We start from the raw sequence: 9,756 nt of genomic DNA on the forward strand, positions 1-9,756 counted from the left end.
GTCAACGGATAATTCATCTCAAAATAGTAGATCAAGACAGAAATCAAGTGTCACTTCGCCAATCTCTCCTCAGTGCTCAGAATCTCCTGTCAGCGACTCAGTGTTTCTATCAAATTCTGAAAAATCGTCAATGGCGACTATTCATTCAAATTCTGTTGAAGGTAATGCGACTGTGGTCAGTGCCTCTGCAAGTACAGCTGCTGTGAATCCTCTTCCTTCGGATTGGTCATCATTGTCAGCTGATGACAAATTGACCTTAGTCATGCAATCGGTCGCACAAATTCCGTCTTTCGCTACAGAATTCAAATTGTTGTCATCGAAGATTGACGACTTTAACAAGCGCTTGAATAGTATTCAAGAAGAACAATCTGCGACAAAAGTAGAGTTAGCGAGTATAAACACAAATGTACTAGCAAATACTGATAAAATCTCAAAATTGGTTACTGCTTTAGAAGAACTTAGAGAAGATACGAATTTGAATACAATAAAGGCTAAGACGTTAGCTGATCAAATGGCCTCACTCAAATCAAGTTGCTCAGTAAATCAGGATTTATTAACTTCTTCGACAAATACACGAGTTTCATCTGAATTAATTATCACTGGTATCCCGGATTGTGTTACGGAAAGTTTGTCATCATTAGAGATTGCATCAGGAGTCTTTGAAGTGCTAAATATTTCTAATTTAATATCAGACATTTTAACTAATCGAAAAATAGATAAAAAACAAAAAACTGATAGTATTAATAACAATAGTAATATAGAAAATGTAAGAAGTAAACCCAAGTTGCACTCGTTTATACTTAAGATGAAGTCACAACAAGTTCGGGATCATATTATTGACTCTAGAAAGAAATTAAGAAATTTATTCATTAAAAATGTTTTTCCTCAGATTGTTGGTGATTCGTATCAGGGAAATATTTATATTAATGAATTTTTAAGTGTAGATACACACAAACTGTTATTAAATACTAAACATAAGGCCAAGAATCTACACTTTAAGTATATCTGGGTGCAAAATGGGTCTATTTATGTCAAAAAGGATGAGAATTCCTTAAAAATTAAAATTTGTTCTGATCTAGACTTAGATAACCTTGAATAACGCCATGCTGATTTAACCAATATTAACGATAATAAATCTACGTCAATTAAGCTTTTAAGTTTTAATATAAATAGTTTCAATGGTCATATTGCTCAATTCTTAGATTTAGTTGCAGAGACTAAGCCACATGTTATTGCACTGACTGAAACTTGGTTGAAGCCGGTGCATGACTATTCAGTGTTTTGCTTAGATGATTATACAATATTTAGGAGAGATCGCAATCTAATTAATCCAAAAACAGGACGAGTGTTCATGGGTGGAGGTGTTGCTTGTTTGGTCCATAAATCATTAAAATCTAAGATACTCCATGTCTCTGTTACGGATCATATTAATCAACCAGAATATTTAATTATAGATGTTGTTTCTGTCTCAAATTGTCATCTTTTACTGGCAGTGATCTATAGAAGGCCTCAAGGCAATCTTTTAAATGAATTTTTTGAGGTTATTTCAAAGTTAATGCCTAATTATAAAAATCTTATTATTACAGGTGATCTTAATTGTGACCTATTAGAGTCTTCGTATGTTTCTAATCATTTAAAAACATTTATTTCGGAAATGTCTCTGTATTGTGTTCCTTATGAAGCTACTCATCACTCAAATAATAAAGATTCGTGGCTTGATGTTGTTTTATTAGATAATCGATGTAAACTGGGTAATTATCATAAGTCTCAACAACCGTTTATAAGTGGGCATGATTATTCAATTTGTGAATATGTTTTTGAAACTTCCAAAAAATTTAATAAGATTGTTACCTTTAGGCGTTTCTCTGACTCCAACTATAATGCCTTGTGTAATTCTATCATGCAGTCGCTAAATATAGACAAGGAATTATTAGAAACATCCGATCCCAATGATTTATTACATTTTTTCCATTCGAATGTTATTGCTTCACTCGATGAATTTGCTCCCCTTCAATCACGTAAAATAGTGAGAGCCCGAAATCCGTGGATGACAAATGAGCTTAAAGAAAAATGTAAAAATCGTGATTCTACATATAAGCGTGCAAAAAGAAACAACGACATTAAACTACTTCGAGTATACAGGTCAATTAGGAAAGAGCTAAAGATAGAAATTAACAGTGCGAGAGAAAATTATTTGAAGAATGTACTAACAAATCTTCCTCAAGGAACTAATATTTGGGGTAAATTAAAACATTTAGGACTAGTTAAAAGATCTGACTCCTCTCCTTTGAAACATTTTAATGCTTCTGATCTAAATAATTACTTTGCTAATATAGTAAGGAAGCATCCGCCTTGTGATCTTGATTATATCAACTCGCTGCAATTGTTATGTAGTAGTCAAGTTACATGCTCCTTCACGTGGTCTAAAATTGATATAGTTGAGGTTACCAAGGCGTTGCATCTAACGATTAGTAAATCTAAGGGAAAGAGTCCTGATGGATTAGATCTCCGCTGGCTTAAAAATCATATCCCTCAAATTTCTATATTTCTTACAGCTCTCTTTAACAGGTCGCTTGAAACAGGTATATTTCCGCAAAATTGGAAAATGATCTTTATTATCCCCTTGAATAAAATCTCACCCCCGCGTACACTCTCCGATACTCGTCCAATAGCTAATACATCTCATTTAAGCAAAGTATTTGAACGATTAATAGCCAATCAAATGATGAATTATCTTGAGACTAATGAACTACTTGACAAGTTTCAGTCTGGTTTCAGAAAACATCATGGAACACAACCAGCTCTGTTAAAACTAGTGGATGATGTTAGTAAAGCAATAGATGATAATAAATTGACGCTTTTAGTTCTTTTCGATTTAACTAAGGCGTTTGATTATGTGAATCCAAAGGTTATTTTGAAGACCTTGGTTGAGCTAGGCTTTTCTTATGATACAATAAATTGGTTCTTTTCATATCTCACGAACAGAAGTCAGTCAGTAGTGAATGAACAAGGGGTACCAGTTGGTTTTTTGGAAACTTCGTCCGGCGTTCCTCAAGGATCGGTCCTTGGTCCGATTTTATTCCTTCTAGTCATGAACTTAGTTACTAAGCGGCTTATGTATAGCTGATATGGTTTATATGCCGATGACACGTACATCTATATTCACTTTTATCCTTACCAATTACATGATGCAGTGAGACTGATGAATATTGATGCCCTCGCGGTTGTAGAATGGGCTAGAGTAAATGGCCTTGAAGTTAATCTCTTAAAAACTAAGGCTATGCTATTAGGATCTAATAATAGAGTAAAAGCGCTCCAGCGTGAAGGCTTACCACCTATCATTGTTGATGGTGTGGCTTTACCCTATACAGAGTCTACAAAATGTCTGGGCCTTCACTTATCATGTAACTTGTCCTAGAACTGTCATATCTCAAAAACTGTCAGCAAAATAAACTCAACTTTATATAGTTTAAAATTACGTAAAAATATTTATATTAAAAAAACTATTAGTCTCTGCAACTATTCTACCTTTAATTGATTACTGCTCTATAGTTTTGATGAATTCAACTTATGATAATGATTGCAAGCTACAGCGTGCTTTAAATTCAGCTGTTCGCTTTATTTATGGCTTAAAACGTGCTGAACATATTACCCCGTACAGACGTGAACTTGGTTGGCTGTCTATTAAAAGTCGTCGCATTTACTTTGCAGCATGTTATTTTTATAAGCTTTTAGTGACTGGTGAACCAAATTATTTACGAGAACTGTTCATTGATAATGATGATGTAAGGCGCTCAGAAAGATTGGCGGCTAAGAAAAATAATTTAAATTTTAAATTGCCTAATTATACAACAACACAATATGAAAACTCTTTTGTAATTACTGTTATACGATTATGGGAGGAGCTACCATCTGATATTACTGATTCCTCAAACTTAGATATTTTCAAAAATAAAATCTATGACTATTTATTTAAACTAGATATTTAATATTGTTCAGAACTCTCATGTAAACTGTTATTTAGTAAATTGGTTAAATCATGTATTATAAATCATGTATTTTATTACTTGATGAATAAGTTAAATCGTGTATTATAATTCTAATATTTATTTATATATTCTGTGTCTGATTTTTTACTTAATCTGTGTATTATTTTTCATCATCTTTTTAGTTAATATTGTATTTTATGTAGTTTTAACATATATATGTATAAATTTGCCATTCGGCCAATTAGGCCTTGGTATAAAATGAATAAATCTAAATCTAAATCTAAATTTCAAGTCTAGATCTCTAAAAATACAATTCTATGAAGTGCCCAGCGGAGCGGGCGGGTAACAGCTAGTATAAAAATAAATTTCTGTGCGTTAGTCTCGCTAAAACTAAAAAACGGGTGGATCGATTGAAAAATTTTTTTTTGTTTTGTTCGCTATAGTTAAGGGATGATTAAAAAAAAAATTAGGAAAACGGTTGACCCTAAAGACCATTCGTGCAACTTCCCGCTAATTCCATACCTAGGCGCTTAAAATTGCACTTATGACGTTTTTAAGCTCTTCGAGCTCAAAAATACAATTTATATGTTATTTTGAGCTCTCCCAGCTCAAGGAGACAGCTTTTCTATACTTTTGAATTCTTTGAGCTCAAAAATCTTATCAAAGTTCGATGAAACACGATTTTTAAATTTTCAAACTGCTATAACTTTTGAATGAATTAATCGATTTTCACGCATTTGGCAGCGATAGATGTAGTTTTTTAAGCTCTATAAATAATTCAGAACATAAAAATTGATCTGAAGAAACATTTCGGAGTTATTACAAAAAAACACTTTTTCCGATTTTTTTCGACAACGATATCTCTCGAACGCATCAACCGATTCTGACGCTTTTTGTGGTTATCGATGCAGGTTTTCAAGGTTAAGAGCTAATGAGTGTTTGAGGTCGATCGGTTCAGCCAATTCGGACATATTTAAAAAAAATGAAAAAAAAAAACAAATTTTTTTTTCACTTTTTTTGCGATTTCTCGAAATCTACTGGTCCGAATCGGTTCCGACTTTCATAAAATTTTAGTTTGGCGAAGACCTTTCGAATGACATTAACTGCGATCAAATCGGTCAAGCCGTTATAAGAGAAGTTATAAGAGGTTTACACACACACACACACACACACACACACACACACACACACACACACACACACACACACACACACACACACACACACACACACACACACACACACACACACATACATACATACACACATACACACACACACACACAGACGTACGGGCATCATCGTAAAAATAGTCAGGAAAGCTTCTTAGGGCTTCAAAACGTCGAGATCTGTTGTAACTCCGATTTTTTTAAAACGGGGTGCAAACAATAACTTCCCGATTTTTTGAAAATTTTCGATTTTCTTAGCGGGAAGTTAAAAATTAAAAAAAAACACGAAAGTTCAGCTAAAAAAATCAAAAATTATTAATTTTGTGTTGGAATCGTTGTTGTTACGCTTGAGCCTCAAGGTTGCAAGAGAGTACCAAAATTGTTCGATATATAGTAAGATACGTACAGGTATACTGCAGAGTTGTACTATTTACCTATTCAATTCGTCGGATATAATCACAAATCTCAAGAAGAAACGCAAGAAGAATGTTTGTCAATACTTTTGTTTTGTTCGTGTTTATTTTTGTAATGTTTATATCTATCTATCAATGGGGTATTCCATACCAAATCGACCACTTTTGAACCCGACCCCTTTAGATTTAGCTGAAACTTTACGATTCTTTTCCACCCTTCAAAAGTCATTTTTTAAAATTTTTTCAAATTTTTTTATCTAACCCAAAAAAAGTTATGAATTTTTCAAAAAAATGGCTTTTTTATTTTCAAATAGCCATAACTTTTTTAGGCATTGACCTTTGGGTACCTTTTTCTTTTCATAAATTTTTGTTTTTGAATGAACTTTTGGAAAAAAAACGCAAAAAAAATTAAATATGATAAATTCTATAAAAAATAATCGTTTTTATGAAAATCTTCGGAGGAAAACGGAGGAAAATCTTCTAATAAAAATCTTCGGAGGAAAACGCTTGAGGATATTTAGGGTTTGTGTTGAACTTTAAAAAAATTTTAAATTTCTAATTTAAGTATTCCAAGTATTTTCTACGAAAACCTCTTGTAGAAAGTACCTTGAGAACAACTAGGACTTAATTTAAAGGGAGAAATACGTGTAGAACGACGTTTTCATGCTGATTTTTTATTAATTTATTTAAGGTATAAAAATTAATGTTATTTATTGAAACTATCGGGTTATTTTAAACATATATTTATATTTTTCCATATTTTACGAAGATGTAACTTGAGCGGAGGTAGAATGTAGTGGAGAACAGCTAATAGACATGGTAGGTTGTCCTTTGACTTAGCAGTCGGTGTGCACTATGGACGCCACAATTTTCATCTAAAGTCAATAGCACGAAAAAATTACTTTTCTTTATGCAATCACGCAGAATATTAACCTTTATTATAAGCAGTATTTCTATTTAAACTATTTTTTTTTTTAGTAAGCAATGTAGGAAAAAATGGTAAGAAATCACGACTTAATTTCACAGCCCTCTAAAAAATTTAAATTTTTACTTTTTTCTTTTGAATTGAGGTTCATTACATAGAAGATACACGTATAAAAAAAGTGATTTTTCTGTGCCACTGATTTCGGGTAAAATTGTGGCTTCCATACTGCACACAAACTACTAAGTCGGATGACAACCTACAATGTGTATCAGGTGATATCTGCGCTATTTGTTGTAATATTGTTTTTTACTATAAAAAAACACTCAAAAATATATGTATAAAATAACCTGATAGTTTTAAAAAATAATATAAATTTTTTATACCTTAAATAGTTCATCGGCTGAAGAGGGAAACCAGTGTACATTTTATGTCCATGGGAAATTCCAACGAATTCTTATGTATTTTGGGTCGAGGATTACGAATATCGTATTTAATTTTATGGAAAATAATGCAAACAATTAGTATTAGCAATTAAATTGTTTAAACGGGTATAACTCAGGAACGACTGATTTGACGAAGAATTTTATTTTGAAAAAAATGTTTAAAATTAAAAGACCAATAAAAAATGTTTCTATCAATTTTTCGATAAAGTGAATATTTTCGGCGATATCGCGAAAAACGATGAATAGCGGTCGGACCTTGTGTTACGTCCCGGTTTCCTCACGGGTTTGTAGGTAACCAGTAGAACAACTAAAGCTGGAGATAAAGATGTTACGACCTCCAGAGTCGTAAGTAGAGGTTCTCAAATCAACTCCGAAATAACTAACTTCGGTGAATTTAATTAACAAATTAATTTATTTAACTATTTAAAATACACTTGGAATTAATATGATTTGACAACTGCCGTGAAGTACGTAATGGTATTTCGTAACCGGAATTAATCATCTCACGACGAGTATAAATTATAAAGAGACTTAAGTTCGTGACTTTAATATCAAGCAAAGCCTTCGAAGAAGAGCCTCGAACCACCCGTGCATCCCGCTTATATCTCCTCGTCCAAGGGCCGCGCCCTAGGAGGAGTAGGGTTGCGTATCGGGCCCCGAATATCCTGCAGTCCCGAGTTGACGCGCGTGGCATTTTCGAGGGCCACTCGAATGACGAGCGCTGACTCAACTCCAGAGTCCAGGACACGCGGGCGTTCGTTATCATTTGTTTATTTAGAACATTCTACGAATGTTCTCGAATATACCTGGTGTACTCAACGCTCAGTTGTCTTACAATAAATCATTCTAGTTTTTCCCATTAACATTCTTCGAGAGAAAATGTTAATGTGAACTTAAAAATATTCTGTTTACTCAGGTGTTGGCTGAGTATCACTTTTCTTATCATTTTCTATTTCTAATATTTAGTATTTAATATTTAACATTTGGAATTCTTTACTTATTATTTTACACTATTATTTATAAAATAGAATATTTATGAAATTATTATATAATTATTAGAGTTTTAAATTAGCGCGCGTCTTTGCTATAGAGACATCTGCGAATGCAGGTGGGGACGTAACACGACCCTCCCTCTAGACAAGCGTCCCGCTTGTTACTTAGGGGGTGTTGGCTGTAATTTTTACTATGAATAATTAAAAATTTATTTCGCGCGTTATGCATTGTCCTAAAAAAAATTTTTTCAGGAGTTTGCTCTCTCCCAGTAGACTCGCGTCCCTGTGAGTCAAGATTTATTTCCAAAAAAAAAATTTTAGGAGTTTGCTCCCTTTCAGTGGACTCGCGTCCCTGTGAGTCGAGAACTACTATGTTTGTTTGTGCATTATAAGAAAAAATTTTAAGAGTTTGCTCCCTCCCAGTGGACTTGCGTCCCTGTGAGTCGAGAGTTACTCCATTGATTTTGAAATAACTATTTTACCTGTTATAGGATTCTTATGTAAATCTTTTCTGCAATTGTCTTTACGTGGTAAGGTAGTTATGGTACATCGTTATTATTTTACATTTATTTTTGTAACATCGATTTACTCACTATGTACTTATTTTTCTAACTAAGTGTTTGTCTGCTTAAAAATTATTTTTAAATCTTACTGAAATTCTACTGACAATAATCTTTTTGTTTATCTCTTCTATTTTATCATTACTTCTTTATTGTAGGGATTAACTGTATAGTTACTTTGAATACCTTTGGACCTCTAATGGTCATAATCTTCTTATATTCGGGAGGAAATAGACGTACTTATCTTTCATCTTTGTAACCACTTAAGGTAGTATGTCTAGATGTTTACTGTTAACTAGAAAAAAAAATTTTATGCATGTATAAAAATTGTTATTAACTATTTTATATGTTCTCTCTTATTTATTCGTGATTATTTTTAATTATGGTTAACGTTTGTTACTTCTTTAATTGAATACGATTTTTATTCTATGTTTCCTGCAAAAAAATTAGTCGTTATTTTTTTGAAAAAAAAAATTGTTTCTCGTCATATTTTCTATTTTAACTTTGCTTATAATTATTTTAAGATATTTTTGTTTTTAATCTCATTTTTGGATTTATAATTTATGAATTATCGTGTTATTTCTCTTTACCTCTCAGTATCTTTAGGGAAAGGAGAGAAAAGAAATTTCTTTGATGGAAAAGAGAGAAAAAAAATCTGAAAAATAATTGTCTCGAAATTGATTTTGATAATTTATGGATGCTTATTTTTAAGAATTTATTTATGTGTCGGATCTGAGTGGCAAGGCACTTTGAGAGAGAAAGAGAAATAAAAGGAATCTTTGAGGGCTATATAAAAAAAATTTGTTACTACGTGCTTGTAGGTGCCTCTCTTTTTTTATTATTATTTTATTATTTTATTAATTTATTTTCTATTTGTGATTCTATATATAAAAAAAACTTTATTTGAGAAGGGGGGCATAAAAATTTCTACTCTGGGGTGGGGTGATTTCCGCGCATATTTTATGCTTTGCTTTGGGTTGTTGGTGTTGTTTTAACGATGTTTGCGCATTTTTGCCCGTAAGAGAAATGTGTCTATGGTGATTTTCTGTCATTACTAATTGCCTTATTTTTGCGTCTTTTATAATGTGCTATTTTTGCTCTGTCACAATGGACTATCTTTCTTTTTCCTTGTTTTACTTCAATTCAATGTCATTTTTATCAGGAAATATTTCAGTTATTTTATATGGACCTAAATAATTATCATCAAATTTACCTGTTTTTTGATTTTTGACTAAATAAATGTTTTGACCTATTTTAAAATTTAT

The 9,756-nt window shown here is 32.2% G+C and overlaps 1 long non-coding RNA gene across 1 annotated transcript; it reads right to left on the reverse strand.

Moving 5' to 3' along the window:
* Nucleotides 1-290: 290 nt before the first annotated feature.
* On the reverse strand, nucleotides 291-4,043 carry LOC123263770. The gene is made up of 3 exons (XR_006509222.1): nucleotides 3,653-4,043; nucleotides 445-677; nucleotides 291-368 (listed from the first exon to the last, which is right to left on the reverse strand). It is a non-coding gene; the product is annotated as an uncharacterized LOC123263770 (long non-coding RNA).
* Between the last annotated feature and the right edge of the window lie 5,713 nt (nucleotides 4,044-9,756).

This window comes from Cotesia glomerata, linkage group LG4, assembly GCF_020080835.1.
Source record: "Cotesia glomerata isolate CgM1 linkage group LG4, MPM_Cglom_v2.3, whole genome shotgun sequence".
Taxonomy (NCBI): Eukaryota; Metazoa; Arthropoda; class Insecta; order Hymenoptera; family Braconidae; genus Cotesia; species Cotesia glomerata.